Source organism: Abramis brama, assembly GCF_963993115.1.
Source record: "Abramis brama genome assembly, chromosome: 2".
NCBI classification, from domain to species: Eukaryota; Metazoa; Chordata; class Actinopteri; order Cypriniformes; family Leuciscidae; genus Abramis; species Abramis brama.
In genome coordinates, this window is record NC_139964.1 from 42197423 (window position 1) to 42217850 (window position 20428).

Consider the following 20428-nt stretch of genomic DNA (forward strand, 5'->3'; position numbering starts at 1 on the left):
TCTGCGGAATTTGCATAGCGTAACTCCGCCCCACCCTGGGGGTATATAAGGAAGTCGCGAGCAACATGCAGATATGTTTTCGCTTCGGAGCCAAGTTGATGTACTTCACTCCACAGCCAAATCCTGAGTTTATCTCTTCATCTCTTCGAGACGAGCCTCTCTCCAGGTGTTGGTGTGACAGCGAGTTCCAGCGAGTGCACATTCCCTGCTGATCTGTGCAGTGATTTGCCAGAGTTTGTGTGTTCTCTCCCTGGTCGCTTCAACACTCTGCGGAGAAATCTCCTTTCACAAAAGAGCATTGCACGTGGCACGTCTTTTTAAAGATGCCTCGCCCGTGCACTTCTGTTTGCGGTCTATTCGTGTCTGACTCTGATGGGCACAATCGCTGTCTTGTGTGTCTGGGTGTTGAGCACGCTAAGGCAGCGTTTGTGGATGAGTCATGTTCCCACTGCGGGAACATGCCCATCGCACGGTTGAGATCGAGACTCAATGATCTTCATGTGAGAGTCCCCTCATCCGCACCCCGATCTACTGGTCCCGAGAGGGCTGGTACTTCGGCTGGCGGCCAGGGTGATCTGAGGGTTACAGTGTGGAACAAAGCGCCGACTATTCCACGCTCCACACTTCCCTCTGTTCCCGTGCAACCCGCGAGTGTCCGCGTGGAAACCGCTGTACAGTCTTCTGACTTGCCGCGAGTTTCATTCGGCGCTCCAGAGGAGGACGTGATGTCGATCGCTGCATCACAAGGTGGGCAGGAGTCCTCGGGAAGTGAGGATTCGGCTGTGCTGCCACCCTCGGGTGTCCCAGCATTGTCCGAGTCTGATCCCGAGATGACGGCCATGCTTTCCCGGGCAGCCGCGGCGATCGGTCTTGAGTGGTCCCCGCCACCTGGGCCGGTTCGTTCGCGGCTGGACGATTGGTTTTTGGGTGCGGCTGCTGATCCGCGTCGGCGGCCAACCCCAATGCCTTTTTTCCCGGATGTGCATGAGGAGGTCACGAGGTCCTGGAAGGCACCATTGTCTTCCCGTGATCGCTCGGCGACCGCCTCCGCCTTGCCTCCCCTTGATCAGGCAGCCGCCAAAGGGTACACTGGGGTTCCCCAGGTTGAACGCTCTGTTGCGATGCAGCTGTGTCCTCAGAGTGCTTCTTCCCGCGGGGACCCAAAGCACCCCTCCAAGGCCTGTAGGTTCTCCTCCACCCTTGTGGCGAAGGCCTATAGAGCTGCGGGGACGGCGGCCTCCTCACTGCATGCCATGGCGACTCTGCAGGTCTACCAGGCCCAGATGTTGCGTGATATGCACGAGGGGAGGTCTGACCCAGCACTCTTTGATGAGTTGCGTGCCGCCACCGACCTTGCTCTCCGAGCAACGAAGGTGACCGCACGCTCGCTGGGTCAGGTGATGGCCACTTCGGTGGTCCAGGAGCGACACCTATGGCTAAACCTGGCTGATATGCGGGAGGCCGAGCGGACCCGGTTCCTCGACACCCCCATATCCCAGGCTGGCCTATTCGGCGGTGCAGTCGAGGACTTTGCCCAGCAGTTCTCGACTGCCCAGAAGCAGACTGAGGCTTTAAAACATGTCCTGCCCCGGCGGCCCGCTGCTTCGGCGGCGCAGCCGTCGGCACAGGTGCCTCAGCCCGCTCGCCGCCGAGGGCGCCCTCCTGCGGTTCCCGCCCCTCCCGATCGGCCCCAGCAGTCCGCTGCTCCCGGGTCGCGTCGTCGAGGAAGCCGTAGGAAGGCGCCACAGCCCTCTCCCGCCCCGCGCCCCGCTAAACGCCAGGCTAAGCGGCGCTCCTGAGACGGGCTGCTCAGAGATGGCGATGAGTTCTGCACAGGAGCCGGTAGCAGGGCCGCTCCTTCCCCCGGTGGAGGGCCGGGGGAGAATCCTTGGTTTTCCCATCCCCGCTGCTCGTCCCACGACGGGCAGCACCCTAAAATGGTTAAAGAAAGAACTCACTATCCCATCTCTGAGCACACGGAGTGTGCGGATGAGAGCATGCGCCGCCCACGGGCCACGCTCCTCTCATCCCCCTCTGTCGCCAGACCCCTGCCAGAGCACGCCCCCGTGGGACGCTGGTCCTCCCCTGGCCTCCTCTGGCAGGACGCGGCTAATGACCGTGCCCCCGCACCGGGCCGCTATGCCACCCACGCCTGGGCCGGTCATTCCGCCTCGCTGCACCCCCGACGGTACGTCTGTGGTTCGTATGACCCCGCTGGTGCACTTTCTGGAAGCCTGGCTTCCCAGACTGTCCCGCTGGGTCGCGAGAACCATCAGGCTCGGCTACGCGATTCAGTTCGCGCGATCTCCTCCCCGCTACAGCGGAGTCCGCTTCACTATGGTCGGTGGCAATGCCCCGGTCATGAGAGCGGAGGTCGCCACCCTACTGGCGAAGGGTGCGATCGAGATTGTCCCTCCAGCCGAAATGAGGTCCGGCTTCTACAGCCCTTACTTCATTGTTCCGAAGAAATCGGGTGGGTTACGACCGATCTTGGACCTGCGCGTCCTGAACCGCTCCCTTCACAGGCTGCCGTTCAGGATGCTCACGGCCAAACGCATTTTCGAGTGTGTGCGGCCACAGGATTGGTTTGCAGCGATCGACCTGAAGGACGCCTACTTCCATGTCTCCATTTTACCTCGACACAGACCGTTTCTACGGTTTGCTTTCGAGGGGCAGGCATACCAGTACGCGGTTCTCCCTTTCGGGCTAGCCCTGTCTCCTCGCGTCTTCACGAAGGTCGTCGAGGCAGCCCTTGTTCCCCTCCGGGAACACGGGGTTCGCATCCTGAACTATCTCGACGACTGGCTGATCCTAGCTCACTCTCGAGACCGGGTTTGCGAACACAGGGATCTGGTGCTCCAACACTTAGCCCGTCTGGGCCTTCGGGTCAACTGGGAAAAGAGCAAACTTTGCCCCGTGCAGAGGATCTCTTTTCTCGGTATGGAGATCGACTCGGTCGCCATGTGCGCGCAGCTTACGAGCGAGCGCGCGCAGTCACTGCTGACTTGTCTTCGCCAATTCGAGGGCAAGAGTGCGGTTCCACTGAAATTATTTCAGAGGCTCCTGGGGCATATGGCATCCGCAGCCGCAGTAACGCCGCTTGGATTGCTTCATATGAGACCGCTTCAGCTTTGGCTTCGCGATCGAGTCCCGAGGTGGGCATGGCAACACGGCAAGCTCCGGGTCCCAGTGACTCCGACCTGCCGTCAGACCTTCACCCCGTGGTCGAACCTCAGCTTTCTACGGGCCGGAGTGCCCCTGGAACGAGTTTCCCGGCATGTTGTTGTCTCAACAGATGCCTCCACCACGGGCTGGGGCGCCATGTGCAATGGACATGCTGCCGCGGGCTCCTGGACAGGACCCCAGCGCCTATGGCATGTCAATTGCCTTGAGTTGCTGGCTGTACGTCTCGCCCTGCACCGCTTCCATGCGCTGCTCAGGGGTCAGCACGTATTAGTCCGATCAGACAATACCGCGACAGTAGCGTACATCAACCATCAAGGTGGTCTGCGCTCCCGCCGTATGTCACAACTCGCCCGCCACCTCCTCATATGGAGTCAGAAGCATCTGAGGTCGCTTCGAGCCATTTATATCCCGGGACACCTGAACCAGGCGGCCGACGAGCTGTCTCGAGTTCGGCCTCTCTCTGGAGAATGGCGACTCCATCCCCAGACGGTCCAGCTGATTTGGGATCAGTTCGGCGACGCACAGGTAGACCTGTTTGCCTCCCACGTCTCGTCCCATTGCGACCTGTTTTATTCACTGACCGAGGGCACGCTCGGCACGGATGCACTGGCGCACAGCTGGCCGCGGGGCCTCCGCAAGTATGCGTTTCCCCCAGTGAGCCTTCTTGCGCGGACCCTGCGCAAGATCAGGGAGGACGAGGAGCAGGTCATATTGGTTGCCCCATACTGGCCCAACCACACCTGGTTCTCAGAACTCATACTCCTTGCGACAGCACCTCCCTGGCCAATTCCTCTGAGGAAGGAACTCCTTTCTCAGGGACGGGGCACCCTGTGGCACCCTCGTCCCGGTCTTTGGAACCTCCACGTGTGGCTCCTGGACGGGACGAGGCAGGTTTGAGTACCCTACCACCAGCGGTGGTGGCTACCATCACTTCCGCTAGAGCATCGTCCACGAGACATGTCTATGCGTTGAAGTGGAACCTCTTCGTCAACTGGTGTTCTTCTAAACATCAAGAACCCACAAAATGCCCCATCAGTGTCGTGCTTTCCTTCCTGCAAGAAGGGTTGGAGCGAAGGCTGTCTCCCTCCACCCTGAAAGTGTATGTTGCCGCCATTGCCGCACATCACGACGCAGTTGATGGTAAGTCCTTGGGAAAGCACGACCTGATCGTCAGGTTCCTGAGGGGAGCCAGGAGATGAAATCCTCCTCGTCCTCCCCTCGTACCCTCTTGGGACCTCTCAGTGGTTTTAACTGCCCTGCAGAGTGCTCCCTTTGAGCCTCTGCAATCAGTGGAGCTTAAGTTCCTGTCTATGAAGACAGCGCTCCTGGTTGCATTGGCCTCCATCAAGAGGGTAGGGGACCTGCAGGCATTTTCGGTTGACGAAGCGTGCCTGGAATTCGGGCCGGCTAACTCTCACGTGATCCTGAGACCCCGGCTTGGATACGTGCCCAAGGTTCCTACCACACCCTTTCGAGACCAGGTAGTGAACCTGCAAGCGCTGCCCTTGGAGGAGGCAGACCCAGCCTTGGCACTGCTCTGTCCAGTACGCGCCCTTCGTGCTTACGTAGACAGAACGCGGTGTTTCAGGACCTCAGACCAGCTCTTTGTCTGTTATGGTGGGAAGCTGAAGGGAAAGGCTCTCTCCAAGCAAAGGTTGTCTCACTGGATAGTGGTCGCCATTGCTTTGGCTTACCAGCAGCAAGGTCGACCGTGCCCCCTTGGTGTGACGGCCCACTCCACTCGGAGTGTGGCATCCTCTTGGGCTCTAGCGCATGGCGCCTCGCTAACAGACATCTGCAGAGCTGCAGGCTGGGCGACACCTAACACATTCGCGAGATTCTACAATCTCCGAGTAGAGCCAGTTTCTGCTCATGTACTCGCTTCAACTAGCCGGTACTAGATTCTGCTCAGGTGTCTTCGCTTGCTCGCCATTCCTCTCTACGGACGGGATACGTGCGATATTCTCCTCAGGTGAGCCTAATAAGCCCTGAGTCTCCTCCAGCACTGACGACGTCAACGCCAGAGTTATGCCACTGGCAGCTTCGCGCTTGGCTAGGTGCCTCCATGTGCATGGTTCCCTTCGGGCGACCCCCACATGTGTATTCCACTGTAAGCCTCTTTTGAGCATGTGTCTTTCCCTTGGCAAGCCACCTTGCCACCCCTGGGGTTGAAATATTCCACCTGTGGCTGGACACCCCAGTGTTGCTCTGTATGCAGCCCTTCGGGGTCATATGTGTATTCCAAGTCCCCCCCTTCGGGTTGGGCATGATTGCATATTTCCACTGGATATGCTTCCCAGTGTACCTTGGTATTCCTGTGTTAAGTAGGACTCCTTCGTCCGTGCTAGTCTCACGACAGGGAGCTCAGACTTACGCAGGGCACTGGAAGACAGTCGAGAGGTGGCGTGATTATACGGGAACCCCATTCGTCGTCATCCGACGTAACTCGGAGTGACAACGAAAGGGAACGTCTCGGTTACGTATGTAACCCTCGTTCCCTGAGTAGGGAACGGAGACGTTACGTCTCCCTGCCACTTCCGCTGTACCGCTGGAACGCCTGAGTTCAGTCTCGGCTCCTCAGCGAAGACATATCTGCATGTTGCTCGCGACTTCCTTATATACCCCCAGGGTGGGGCGGAGTTACGCTATGCAAATTCCGCAGACCCATGGCATTTCTTTGCCATTGGCTCGTGTTTTAATACTCGAAGATGATAGGATTTCTAAGCGAAACCCCATTCGTCGTCATCCGACGTAACGTCTCCGTTCCCTACTCAGGGAACGAGGGTTACATACGTAACCGAGACGTTTTTCACCAGGTTTGCACACACTGCAGGAGGGATTTTGGCCCACTCCTCCACACAGATCTTCTCTAGATCAGTCAGGTTTCTGGGCTGTCGCTGAGAAACACAGAGTTTGAGCTCCCTCCAAAGATTCTCTATTGGGTTTAGGTCTGGAGACTGGCTAGGCCACGCCAGAACCTTGATATGCTTCTTACAAAGCCACTCCTTGGTTATCCTGGCTGTGTGCTTCGGGTCATTGTCATGTTGGAAGACCCAGCCTCAACCTATCTTCAATGCTCTAACTGAGGGAAGGAGGTTGTTCCCCAAAATCTTGCAATACATGGCCCCGGTCATCCTCTCCTTAATACAGTGCAGTCGCCCTGTCCCATGTGCAGAAAAACACCCCCAAAGCATGATGCTACCACCCCCATGCTTCACAGTAGGGATGGTGTTCTTGGGATGGTACTCATCATTCTTCTTCCTCCAAACACGTTTAGTGGAATTATGACCAAAAAGTTCTATTTTGGTCTCATCTGACCACATGACTTTCTCCCATGACTCCTCTGGATCATCCAAATGGTCATTGGCAAACTTAAGACGGGCCTTGACATGTGCTGGTTTAAGCAGGGGAACCTTCCGTGCCATGCATGATTTCAAACCATGACGTCTTAGTGTATTACCAACAGTAACCTTGGAAACGGTGGTCCCAGCTCTTTTCAGGTCATTGACCAGCTCCTCCCGTGTAGTTCTGGGCTGATTTCTCACCTTTCTTAGGATCATTGAGACCCCACGAGGTGAGATCTTGCATGGAGCCCCAGTCCGAGGGAGATTGACAGTCATGTTTAGCTTCTTCCATTTTCTAATGATTGCTCCAACAGTGGACCTTTTTTCACCAAGCTGCTTGGCAATTTCCCCGTAGCCCTTTCCAGCCTTGTGGAGGTGTACAATTTTGTCTCTAGTGTCTTTGGACAGCTCTTTGGTCTTGGCCATGTTAGTAGTTGGATTCTTACTGATTGTATGGGGTGGACAGGTGTCTTTATGCAGCTAACGACCTCAAACAGGTGCATCTAATTTAGGATAATAAATGGAGTGGAGGTGGACATTTTAAAGGCAGACTAACAGGTCTTTGAGGGTCAGAATTCTAGCTGATAGACAGGTGTTCAAATACTTATTTGCAGCTGTATCATACAGAAAAATTGTTAAAAAATCATATATTGTGATTTCTGGATTTTTTTTTTTAGATTATGTCTCTCACAGTGGACATGCACCTACGATGACAATTTTAGACCCCTCCATGATTTCCAAGTGGGAGAACTTGCAAAATAGCAGGGTGTTCAAATACTTATTTTCCTCACTGTAACTAAAATCTACAGTGCCCTTTGATATAGCCTACAAATGGTGCCAGTAAAACTATTCATCGCCTGTGATCCGTTGCAGCACACATATTTATGTTACAAGGTAAACAATCCTTTTTCATCACTGACGCGAGGAAAAATATCCTAGACGTCGGTCTGGCGTTATGCACAACCATGCTATAGTTAGCCAAGCAACTATAAAACTTCGGATTTACACAAATAGGCTGAATTACCTGTAGAGAAGAAAAGCAGGCAACTTTGGCTCCTTTTTTAAAATCCTCTTTCCATCTTGGAAAAGCCACTCCAATATTGACTTTGGTCTTGTTGATTTGCCTGTCACGTTGTTGCTTTACTTCTCTCTTTTGCTTCCTTGGCGACTCTGTTACATGTCCTCGAGAATAGGCGTGATCCTCCATCTTCAACAGGCTTTCAAATCTGCCGGCAGTCGCGAGTAATCTCCCCCTCACATTCGTCACGGTGCCACTGAGTGTAAAAGGGCGAAAGGCGAAGCTTGAATTTCCAGGTATGTCCCTCTTTGGCTAATGTATTTTCAAGATGGAGGTGCAACATGGCTGCTGCCATTCGAGCGACTCGCTCGTATGTATTCTGAATGGCAGATTCTACTCTTACGAGAATACTTGATTAGTTGATGGAAGTAATGTAGTACACATGAATGAGCACATATAATTTTGAAAGAACAAAGTGTTTTTTTTGCTAAGAATCAACTTAAAAAATTACACAGTGTAGCTTTAAGACTGTAATGATGCTGAAAATTCAGCTTTGCATCACAGGAATAAAAAAAAAAAAAATATTAAAACAGAAAACAGTCTGTTTAAAATGTGTAATAATATTTTACAATACTACTGTTTTTACTGTATTTTTATTAAATAAATGCAGCCTTGGTAAGCATAAGAGTTTGTTCAAAAACATAAAAAATCATATTGATCATAATATATATTTATATATTAAAATTAATAGGATAAGCATATGTTTCTAGAGGAATGTTGTAGTGAATTGGTTAATTTAAAGATAAGTTTTGATAAAATGAATACATTGTAGTAAAATAATGCTTTATATGAACTATGTGAAATCATTTTGTCATACATACTTTATACAATTAAAGCCCCCTGCAGAATTACATATTTAAAAGTTTAAATACATTAGTGTTTTTTTCTTTTTCTTTCTTTCCTGTGAATAACTTCTTCATGCCTTAAAATAGCTTAAATGTAACTGCAGCCTTGCTTCATTTAATACATGGATCCATGAATATGCTAATTAGCCCCGCCTTCACTCAAACACACCAGCCCGGCCGGGACTACCTGATCCACTTACTCAACTGTAGTAAACGCTACATGATGGCAAATATAAATATTTATTTAATTCAGCCATACATGTTTGAACCAGGAACTGATTCAGAAGAAAAGGAAGATCAATTTATACAGGGTCGTCTACAAGTCAATGTATCCGAATGGTAATGTGTTTTATCGCTTTCTGCAATGTCGGACACATAATGATAATTTATATGATTAGCCTTTGGCTTGACTACGTTATCAAACAACTATCAACAAGAAGTGATTAATATGAAGCACAAACCAGCAGAGCAGTTCTGACCTGCTCACATGTACAGTAAGAGAAGGAAGGCAGGCTTGCAGACCCAAATATACATCTGTATTTTTAAGAGCACCACCAGCTCTTTTGCTGGCTGAGCAAGAAAAAGTGTCATCTCTTAGACAGGCTTTCTGGTGATGGAGAGAAAGTTATTTAGGTTTTATGTCGTGTAGTGGAAGAGAGACAGAGACAGAAAAACTGTGTGTGAAAGAAATGGAGAGTAAGTAACTGCTTATACCAACCACATGCATGTTTCTCATTCATATGGCAAATTCCATATAAGCCTATACTTAATAGTTTTAGAAGCACAAACCTCAAGGACATTAAATGGCATCAAACTTGTGTTGTGACACCAGTACATGCCTACAAGCAATGTGATGCTAAAGAAACAGCAATACCGATCACCCTTTTTTGTGTAAAACTAACTTAAGATTGTATTATTCAGCTCTCAATAAGCAAAAATAACTTCATAAAATACTGATTTTAACCTTTATAGAGATTCTGCTTTCTCTTCATAGGAGAAATAACTAATTCGCTAGAAACAATAGTTCAATCTTAGGCAGCAGGATTGTTGCTGAAATCTTCCTGCATATCTAAATGCGTCTTTTTTATCTCTTCCCCATCATTTCTGCTTCACCACCTGCAGTTGTAATAGAATTTATAATAGAATTCATTCTCTCATCAAGCCTGTATGAATAAAGGATGCTGCAACCTCATGTCTGATTTCTCTGGCTGCTTTTCACTTCCAGAAAAATTGCAAAGCAATATATTTATTTTTTTCATAAGTAAAGGCAGATCATCCAAAGCCTGTGAGCATTTTCTTTCCTTCCATATTGCATGATGCTTTGTGACACAATATTGTGGGACAAAATATATGATCAGTTGAGAATTGTTGCAATCTGATCTTGGTGATCTCAAGTTTTTGCTTGCAATATTTCATATACAAGTCTGTTTATGAGAGATATGAGGCTTGTGTAAGTATATGTCATCATTCCTTCTGGATGATTATTCAAAGTGGGTTGGAGACCACATTGAAAATGGATTCGAAGTGAAATTTAAACCTGGAAACAAACATTCAAACATGTTCTCTGTTTCAAAACAAAACAAAACAAAACAAAATGTAATTCTTATTATAATATATTAAAATAAGATAAATATTGTGTTATACTATTAATATTTATCATACCCTATTTTTGCTGATATATTAAATTAAATTTCCTTATATTTATAATTTTCTAAACTGACTATTTTCTTCAAGTCATATACTGGCATAATAACACTATTTTTGGATACTATAGCATGGAGTTCATTTAACTATAATTAACCCCCATGCTAAATGAGAAACATCACCTATGAAATACATTTCAATTAATGGGGTACACTGAGAGGCCTTTAAATCTCAAGAGCCCCTATAGTTTTATTTCATAGTAGAACATATACCCCTGGTTTCACAGACAAGGTTTAAGCCTAGTCCCAGACTAAAATGCATGTTTGAGCTGTTTTAATTGAAGCTTTAGATCAGTTTTAGATCATCAAGGACTGTCAGTCTTATCCGTTTTATTTTTTTATTGTAGAGTTTATTGTCCAATAGGGCTTGACAGTCTCTAAGAGGATACAAAAGGCTTTCATATTTGCAATGAGGTCATCTATACCAAGAATCTCTTGGAAGAGCATGTTCTGCTGGTCTACGTAAGAGCCGGTTCCCTGAGTGTTGATAAAATCCTGACAAAGACTGACATTGAGGATGAATGTAGCCACGCACTCTGCCCCTCTGGCATTGCAGTGAATAGATGAAGAGAACGTGTGAAAAGAGCCATCTCTCCTGGTTTCTGCTCCTTGCTCTTTTTCCTATATATCACTGTCACCTATCCTGCATTCTTTCCAGCTCCATTCCCTCTTTCCTTTCCTTATCATTTTGCTTTTGCCATCTTCTCTTTCAGCTTTCCTTTTCCATATCTTTACTAATCATGTATTCTCTCTCTCTCTCTCTCTCTCTCCAACTCTGTCATTTTGCTTTGACCCCTTGTTTCCCTGGCCATTTAAACCAGCCTCAAATAATGCAGACTGACCTCCCTACAGACCTGAATATTATACTCTGCCTACAGGCGGTCAGGTGACAGCCATATTCCTGACCAATCAAAGTATTCCCAGGATGGATTTTCCAGTGCTCCGGTCAGGCAGATGTGGCTCATTTTTACATAAACTGAGGATATGGCCGATGGCCAGCTTAAGGCATCTCCCCCTCTCCGTCTGTTATGCTGTGCATAGACAAATGCAACAGCTTCTACACCAGTGCACAGTGGCACTATGGATTTATATTATTACGTAATGTGAATATTTTGATTTTTGGGGGGTTTTCATTTCAAGTTCCAGTCAGACATAAAATAACTCCTCGAAGCACTGACTTTGTAGGTCAATTAAATTATGAAGTGTTGTGAGGAGTGTGAGGGGCCTGTTAATAAAAATAAAAATACAAACGGTTTGCCCATAGGAAAAACACTAGCCTATAATTTAAAGTATGTTCTTATACTATTCAAAATTACATGGAAATCATTCCACACAAGGTCTATGCATTGGGGAGGACACTCCTGAGTGCTTTTTCAGTCCCAGGTGCTTCCGTCCTGGTTTGTATTGGTTCAGCACTGCCATCATATAGAGTCATGTGGTTTTCATATAAACAATTTAATCTGAGATACCAAAAGAAAAGAGCAAGACACTTGCATAAATGTATGATGTTTGTCATGCTTGCGATGTTTCTCATGATGTCTTTTCAAATAAAAGCACCTGCTAAATGAATAAATGTAGATGTAAATGTAAGTATTCCCATGTAAGACAGTTTCTACGCAACATTTTATAAATGAGGTCGGCATTTTAAAGCCTGCAAGGTCCAGTCTGCACATGAAGAAACACTGCATATGCAGGTTGTTGCAGTGTTTATGCATGTACAGTGCTTTTTTTCTTTTTTCTAATCACAGTTGAACGCAAGGTATATCATGAATGTTTAAGGGAAGACAGTAAGAATTTTTAGGACATTTTAATGCAAATTAAATGAGAATTTAAGATCAATCTTACATTTGCAAAGTAAGAAATAATAAGAAAGAAAAATAAATTGTGAGGGAAACAGCTTCAAGCACTGTAATGTGGGGCCTTCATTCATAAAATGTGCGCACAAATTTGAGCTTAAGAGTGTGTGTAGCTAAAATCTACACCAGTGTTAATATTTATAAAAACAGTGGAAAAGTGATTATCGCCATGTCAGGGTCTAAGCAGACTTATGCACTTTTCCTTGTGGCAGAGAGTCGGAGTACTGCAGGAATTTGGAAATCTAAGCAATTCTTGCCGCTCGCCATTATCAAGTAAATGATTTGCAAGTTGATTGGCACTCTTTATATATGTTAATTACATTAATAAGGCACCGTTTATAAGGCGGAGATCTGAAACCACTCAGCTGCATACAATTTCAAAATCATTTGCAATTTATAAATTTAGAGGCGTACGCAAGTTTTTTGACCACGCACATTCATTGAATCACATGTACGCACATTTGACAAATGTAGGACGTAAACCTTCCTACATGTCTCACATTTGAGACATGTAAGATGATTTCTACGCAACATTTTATAAATGAAGCCGGTGATCAACTGAACGTCTCGGGTTACTGGATGTAACCCTGGTTCCCCGAGAGAGGGGAACGAGACGCTGCGTCATATCAACGCTACGGGGAATGCCTTCGGCATGCTCTATCTGAAGCCACTATTCAACTATCCCAATCTGGATTGGTGCGCGTCATCGTGCGTCATGACGTTGCATGTGACGTGGACCCGGACGCTATATAAGGGTCACAGGAACAAGGAAATGACAGCTTCGACAAGGTTCAAAGCAGCTGTTCTCAGGGCGCCCCGAATGTGGGGAGAGGGGACGCAGCGTCTCGTTCCCCTCTCTCGGGGAACCAGGGTTACATCCAGTAACCCGAGACGTTCCCCATCATTACGGGGAACTCCCGCTGCGTCATATCAACGCTACGGGGAACGAGTACCAGCTAGCCCCCACAGAGAACAGGCGCCCCGGTGTGAAACATCTGGCACACTCAGAGGCGCTACACCAGGAGTTGACAGATCCCACTAGACTAAGAATCATAATCCTTATTTGGTGTGGTAAGGGAAAGATGCCTCAGCAGCTTCAAAATTGAATTTTAACCTGTAAAATATAAGCAGGCCCCTTTTCAACTCCTAACCCGTCTAGAGGGAGACTCCTTTCTTTGGAAGCCCAAAACCAGGCTCTCTTGCACCGTCCACGCAACAGAGGATAAATACCTGAAGAATTAAAAGCCTCCGGTCCCCTAGAGGCCGGGGATGCGTGAAAAGCTTATAACCCTAAAACACCCTGCAGAGCCGACAGGAGCCAGGGGTCATCTGTCAGCCTGCAAAGACAGGATTCATCCAAGAAGCTACAGGATCAAATGGAGGTTACGGGACGGTCCCACGTGCCCACCCTCAGAGCATACGGAGGCAGTATGCGCCATAGAGGCTCCGAACATGGATGAGAGGTCCCGGAAGGGTGTAGAAATTCCCGTACTGAAGCCAATGGGCAGTAAGACTGGGTTCACCCCCCCTTAAACTATCCTGCATAGCCAGGAGTTCCGGAAGAATTTAGAACTAAAGAGATCTAAACCCCCTCAAAGGCCAGACCCAAAGATTCCAATCTTCAGGACGCGGGTAGAATAAAGAGCCCGCCGCCTGAGTCAACAGATCTCCCCTAATTGGTAACTGCCATGGGGAGCCTGCCAGGAGACTAACTAGGTCGGAAAACCAAATCCGTGTCGGCCAGAATGGAGCCACAAGAATAATATCTACTCCATACCTCCTAACTCTTTCCAGAACTCCAGGGAGCAAAGACACCGGGGGAAAGGCGTACAGACGTCGCCTCGGCCACGTCTGTACCATAGCATCCAGGCCCAAAGGCGCAGGGTGCGAAAGAGAGAACCAGAGCGGGCAATGAGAATTCTCATGAGAAGCGAATAAATCCACCTCCGCCTGGCCAAATCTCTCCCAAATGAGCTTCACCACCTCAGGGTGAAGCCTCCATTCCCCGGGCCTCGGCCCCTGCCTCGACAGGGTGTCCGCTCCCACATTCTCAACCCCAGGTATATACATGGATCTCACAGAGAGAAATTTGTCCTTAGACCACAGTAATATATGATGGGCTAACTTACACAGAGGTCGAGACCTCAAGCCCCCCTGATGGTTGATATAAGAGACCACAGATACATTATCAGACCTAACCAGGACATGATGGCCTCTGAGATCTGGGAGAAAATGCCTAAAGGCGAAAAACACTGCCATCATCTCGAGGAAATTAATATGTCGAGAAAGATGGCGGTCTTCCCAGACCCCCCGGGTGAAACGGCCCTCCATAACCGCACCCCAGCCAGTGCGGGAAGCATCCGTGGTCAGAATTTTTCTGTGACCCGAAGTCCCCAACACCTGGCCTTGAGACAGGAACCGAACATCTTTCCAGCTGACTAGAGCACGAAGGCATCTGGACGTAACTCTAATCATACGGAAGGGGTTCCCTTTTGGGGAAAACCCCCTGGTCCTGAGCCACCACTGTAGGGCCCTCATGTGGAGCAAGCCGAAGGGAATTACCACTGAAGCAGCTGCCATAAGGCCCAAAACTCTTTGAAATCGTTTTACAGTGATGGCCTGACCTAGCCTAATCGTCTTGACCTCAGTTAAGATACTGTCGATACGAGTTTGAGTCAGATGGACTCGCATGGCCTGCGAATCCCACTCCGTCCCCAGAAATGTTGTTCTTTGCTGGGGACACAAGGAACTCTTCTTAACATTGAGTCTTAACCCCAAGCACTGAAGATGACGCAAAACAACATCTCGATGTTGGATTGCCAGGCTTTCTGATTCTGCCAGAATTAGCCAATCATCTATGTAATTAAGAATGCGAATCCCCTGAAGTCTCAATGGAGCAAGGGCTGCATCCATGCATTTCGTGAACGTGCGAGGAGATAAGGCTAGGCCGAAAGGAAGAACCCTATATTGATAAGCTTTTCCCCCAAAAGCAAATCTAAGGAACTTCCTATGATAAGGAATGATGGAAATATGAAAATAAGCATCCTTAAGATCTATCGTCACAAACCAGTCCTCGGATCTAATTTGTTGAACGATATTAGGTATAGTAAGCATCTTGAACTTAAATCTCCTCAGAGATCTGTTCAAAACCCTAAGATCTATTATAGGACGAAGTCCACCATCCTTTTTAGGGACGATGAAATACCGGCTATAGAAACCGAATTCCCTCTCCCGAACGGGGACAACCTCTATCGCCTCCTTTGCTAAAAGGGAATTAACTTCATCTTCCATCACCTGGCTTTGGTCAGCAGGAACCAAGGTGTGCAACACTCCCTGAAAATGAGGTGGTTGAATTTTAAATTGGATCCTATAACCCTTCTTAACTATATCCAGAACCCATTTCGATATATTCGGAAGGCCCTTCCAGGCGTCTAAATAATCTGAAAGTGGGATGAGTCTTTCTGGGCTAGTCTCAGGTGGTAAAGCAGATTTCATAGAGACCTGAAGCAGTTTACTGGCAGGACGTAACTGAATCTTTTTCTTCTCTTTTTCAGCAGACCTCAAGAGGGTCGAATGAGACAGGGTCTTTGATAATGCCGTACATTCGTTAGAAATGGGTGTAACCAGAGTCTGGTTACATCGATTTCCTGAGGGCTCCGTGGAGCGAAGTTTTAAAAATGTCACACGGAGGGGGACACCCTCTGAGGCCTGCGGATCCCGTCATGGCCTCTTGGCCGAAGCCTTCCTGCCCTGAATGACGGTCCTCAGATCCGCCTTCTGAGCCGGGGCTTTCGACCGAGCGAGTTGCCTCCGGAGCCAGGCCTTTTGCGGGGGTATCCGGGAGGCAACACTCTCCTTTTGCTGTTGCAAATGCGAGGAGCTGGAGGCGGCGCCCTCACGAGATTGCCCCCTGGCGGCAGGCTCGCGAGGTTTGGGATGACGGCGGGGAATTAGCTGTTTAAATGCGGCTGACTGCCTCCTCGTCTCCTGGAACCTCTCGACGACGTTATTAACGCCGTCGCCGAAGAGGCCACGAGGAGAGAGGGGGGCATCGAGCAGACAAGCCCTGTCCTTGTCGCCGATACCCGCCAGCGTCAGCCACAGGTGCCTCTCCGTAGCCACCAGTGCTGCCATAGAGCGGCCGATAGCACGAGCCGTCTCCTTGGTGGCACGGAGAGACACGTCTACCGTACGACGAAGTTCTCGAACATCGTCGTAGGAGACTTCCCCGCTCTCATCCACTTCCTTAAGCAGGTCAGCCTGGTATGCCTGAAGCAGCCCCATAGTGTGCAGGCAGCTACCAGCCTGACCCGCCGCCATATATGCCTTCCCCACCAAAGCTGATGTTGTACGGCAGGGCTTGGTGGGGAGCGCCGGAGCCTGCAGAGATGACGCCGCATCGGGAGAGAGATGAGAGGCGAAAGTCACCTCCACCCGCGGCATCATCCCATAACCCATCTCCCTCGCTCCCATTACATCAGAATAAATGTGTGTATTGGGACCGGAAACACGGGAGGAGAAGGGTTTATTCCATGTCCTCGACACCTCGGTGTGGAGGTCATGGAAAAATGGCAGACTACGGCGTGGAGGTTGTGACCGGGTTTGCAGGAAACGTTCATCCAGCTTACTCTTAACAGCCGTTTCCTGCACCTGCGGTGGCCACTCAATATTTAATTTTGCCACCGCTCTGGTCACAACATCCAGCAGCTCCTCAAAAGCAGGGGAATGGGATGGCGGTGTCACACATTCCTCTGCCTCGATGCCCACAATATCTAACTCCTCGGAGCTAGATAAGTGAAGCATCGGGCCCGTTTCAGGGACGGGAGAAGCCGCAGCGCGGGCTCCCGAACCCTGAGCGGGACAAACGGATTCAGCCTTGGAATGTTGAGAAAGGACCTCGGTCGTCTCAACATCCATTGCTAAATCCTTCTGTGATCCCCATGAATGCAGTCGCCGCGCTGCCTCAACAGACGCGGGTCCTGATCCACGGGGAGCACGTGGTTCGCCTGACTCTTTATCGAATAGAGCCAGGCGGGAACGGAGCTTTCTTAGGGGCAATTTTTCACAATGCTCGCAGGCAGCACCCTCGAGTGCTGCCTGAGCATGCTCCATTCCCAAACAAACCACACAAAGAGCGTGAGTATCTCCTTCACATAAATAACGTGGGCAAGGAGGTACACATTTCTGAAAGCTCTTTTCCGCCATAATAACACTCTTTTTCAAGACAAACAACACCAAATAGAACGAACAGTGACACAGAACGCTGCTGAAGAACAGAAGCTGTCATTTCCTTGTTCCTGTGACCCTTATATAGCGTCCGGGTCCACGTCACATGCAACGTCATGACGCACGATGACGCGCACCAATCCAGATTGGGATAGTTGAATAGTGGCTTCAGATAGCGCATGCCGAAGGCATTCCCCGTAGCGTTGATATGACGCAGCGGGAGTTCCCCGTAACGATGGGGAACTGTATGAATAGTAAAGGGAAAAATGTAAATAAAATACTGATACTGGTCTTCTGAAGATAATTTGCTTTTGCCCAAATGAATTGTATCCATAATTTGGATCAATACAAAAATACAGTAAAAATCAAGTTAAAAAATCAATGGTTTATTTTTTTAATCAATTATTTATTTAAGAATAGCATTTAATCTTGCTGATATATTTTGTTGTAAAGTTTTCTTTCATCGAAGCAGAGACCAGGAGACAGTTGGGATCGCGTTCAACGGAAGTTATTCTTTATTGAGAACTCCGCTGTACGTTGCTGTAGTACTTCCAACATGATCTAACTCTAATACAGTATGCATTGTAGTTATATACATTCCAAGGGGGAGGGATTACATAGAGGTGGAGATTCTGAACAAAGCATGCAAATTAAGTATACAGGTTAAGGTAACACCCTAGACTGAGGGTCTGGCCCATCCTAATTCAATCAGCATAAGGCTCCAAGAGCCATTTGGGTCTGAAAGCCATTTGCAGAACAAAAGGTGAGATTCTCAGTGAATCATTCGTGTGCTAATCCCATCAGTCTGACAATAAGAAGAGAACAGAAATTGCAACTTTGCTGAGATCTTAACCTTAAAAGATTCTTTACCATGATGTTATGTACAGAAGCATATTTGAAATATATTCTTAAATTTGTAACCCTTCAGTCCCCCGTTTGAGAGTTCTTAAAAACTCTCACAAAAATACAAATTTAGACACTTAAAAGTTCATTCTTGTAACTTGAAAAAGTTACAGGCACAAGCATGATCTGTGTTGTTCATCTGTAATTGCATGCTGACAGAAACAAAACATGCAATTTAGGGTCCGTGAATTTTCTGCGTTGTGTATTTTTCATTTTCTTTTGTGATAGTTCGTTCAGCACAGAGCATGTGAGCGGAGTGGAGCGGTGAGAATCTCCGCTCATCGCTCACGGAACTGTTCACCCCTCCGCTCCCCCGCTCAAAGCTACATCAGGCCGCTCCGCTCATTATCGCTCAGCGCTCAATTCGCGCTCCACTCAAATCGCCCCCCACTCGCTCCAAAAAAGGAAAAAAATCTACATGTAGGCTATATCACTTTTAGCTTAGACCACAGCCTTACCTCCTAAAGAACTAATGAGTAACATTTTTCAAATTGAAATGTTTTATTTCAAATTACAGGCCTATGTAAGAAGGAATATAGCCTACACAAAAAGTCCTGTAAAATTAAACGAATAAATGGGCCTAATAATATAAATAAAAATTATATAAACAAAAATATGCATACATTTTTTAAAAGTAAATTAACTATAAGGCCAGAATTTTGATAAGTGAACTTTTGCGCAACGCGCACGATTAAAATTTAAATTGGCTTCCATACACACAAACTGCTGTAAAATTAAACGAATAAATGGTCCTAATAATATAAATATTATTACGGACGACACAAATTCGGCTAAATAAAACGAACCATTAGGTCTACTTGAATGAAAAAACGAATGTGTTTGAATATTACGCTATATTTAATTTACACTTTGTTACAAGTTACCGTATTCAATTTGCTAACCTTTTGTTTTCTTCCCAGCGTGTTCGCGTAGTTCACATTCATGTTTTCGAGAGATGTGTCTTTTGAAATTCCAAAATGAATCTTTGCTGACTGAAACGATGTCTCCACATTCGTTTTATTGTACCACATTATCATTGTTAGTTAGTTTTATTATATTAATAGTAGCCTAGACCTGTGTGACTTCTCATTTTCCTTTTTGAAGTAGCCTACTTTTTGAACTCCATTATTGAGGCGAGTTTTGACTGAAAATAGTCTACTGTTGATGACTATGCAAGACAGATGGATCCTGGTTTAGGTTTGACTGAGCATGCTTCAGACTCGTGGTGTGAGCTGAGCGAAATTGGAGCAGAAAATAAGGCGACGCTCCGTCCTTTTAAAAATGCCGCTCTGCGCTCTGTCCAAGATCCGCCCGTTCCCGCTCCCCGCTCGCTCCCGCTCCACTCCGCTCACATGCTCTGGTTCAGCAGTGGGTCTGGTTGTCTTCTTGAGGTTGGGGCTTCATACGCAGATGAGACGGTCGTTGCATATGGATCTTGGAAAAGCCATCAAGTTTTATCTGCACACTGTAAGACAGAAAACAGAAAAACAGAGAGCAGTATTTCTTCAAACACTAGAGTTGTATGTTTTTTTTTTTAGAGTCTGCTGTTGTTGTTTCATTCTTTCCCTATTTCTTAATTTATTTGACACCTATGGACCAGTGAGGTGGGGATAAGAGGGGGGATGAGGAAATCTTCACCACATGGCTGACCCCCAAGGCCTGTTGCACTTCGGTTCTTCCATGGGCTCCGCACTGATCTGTGTGTCCTATTCTGTCCCTGTTGTGTGCACACTGTAGAGTGTGTGAGAAAATTGGCACATTTCCATTCTCCAGTGAAACATCAGTCCTAGTAGGCATCATAACAGAGGATGGTTGTCTGATTGTAATGTTCTGCAGTATAACATTTAAGGCTGTGAGTATACTGAATGTCCCCCAAACAAAGGCTGTGACAGTCAATAAGTCTTTCATCTTTGTTGTAAGTTACTGGGGAGATTAAGCAATCACAGCCCAAATGGTTAACACCTCAAAAAGCTTACCCACGAGTCCAATGACGAGGGGAGGGGTTGCTTCAAAGTAGCAAACAAATGTAGTAAAAGCTGCATAACATTGTTAACTTGTCTTAAGTTATTTTTGTTTTTTCTACATTCTTTTCCAAAATGTCCATGCTTGCCACAGTAAGAACAACTGGCTTCTCTAGGACTTTTGCGTTTCTTTTTCTTCTCTGAGTTGACCATAACAGAAACTGCTGCAATTATTACTCTCTCTTTGACATCAGAGTCTCTTTCCCAAGTAACTAAACTGTCCAAGTTGTCTTGCAGGGTTCTTGTACACCATGTGATGTTTAAGT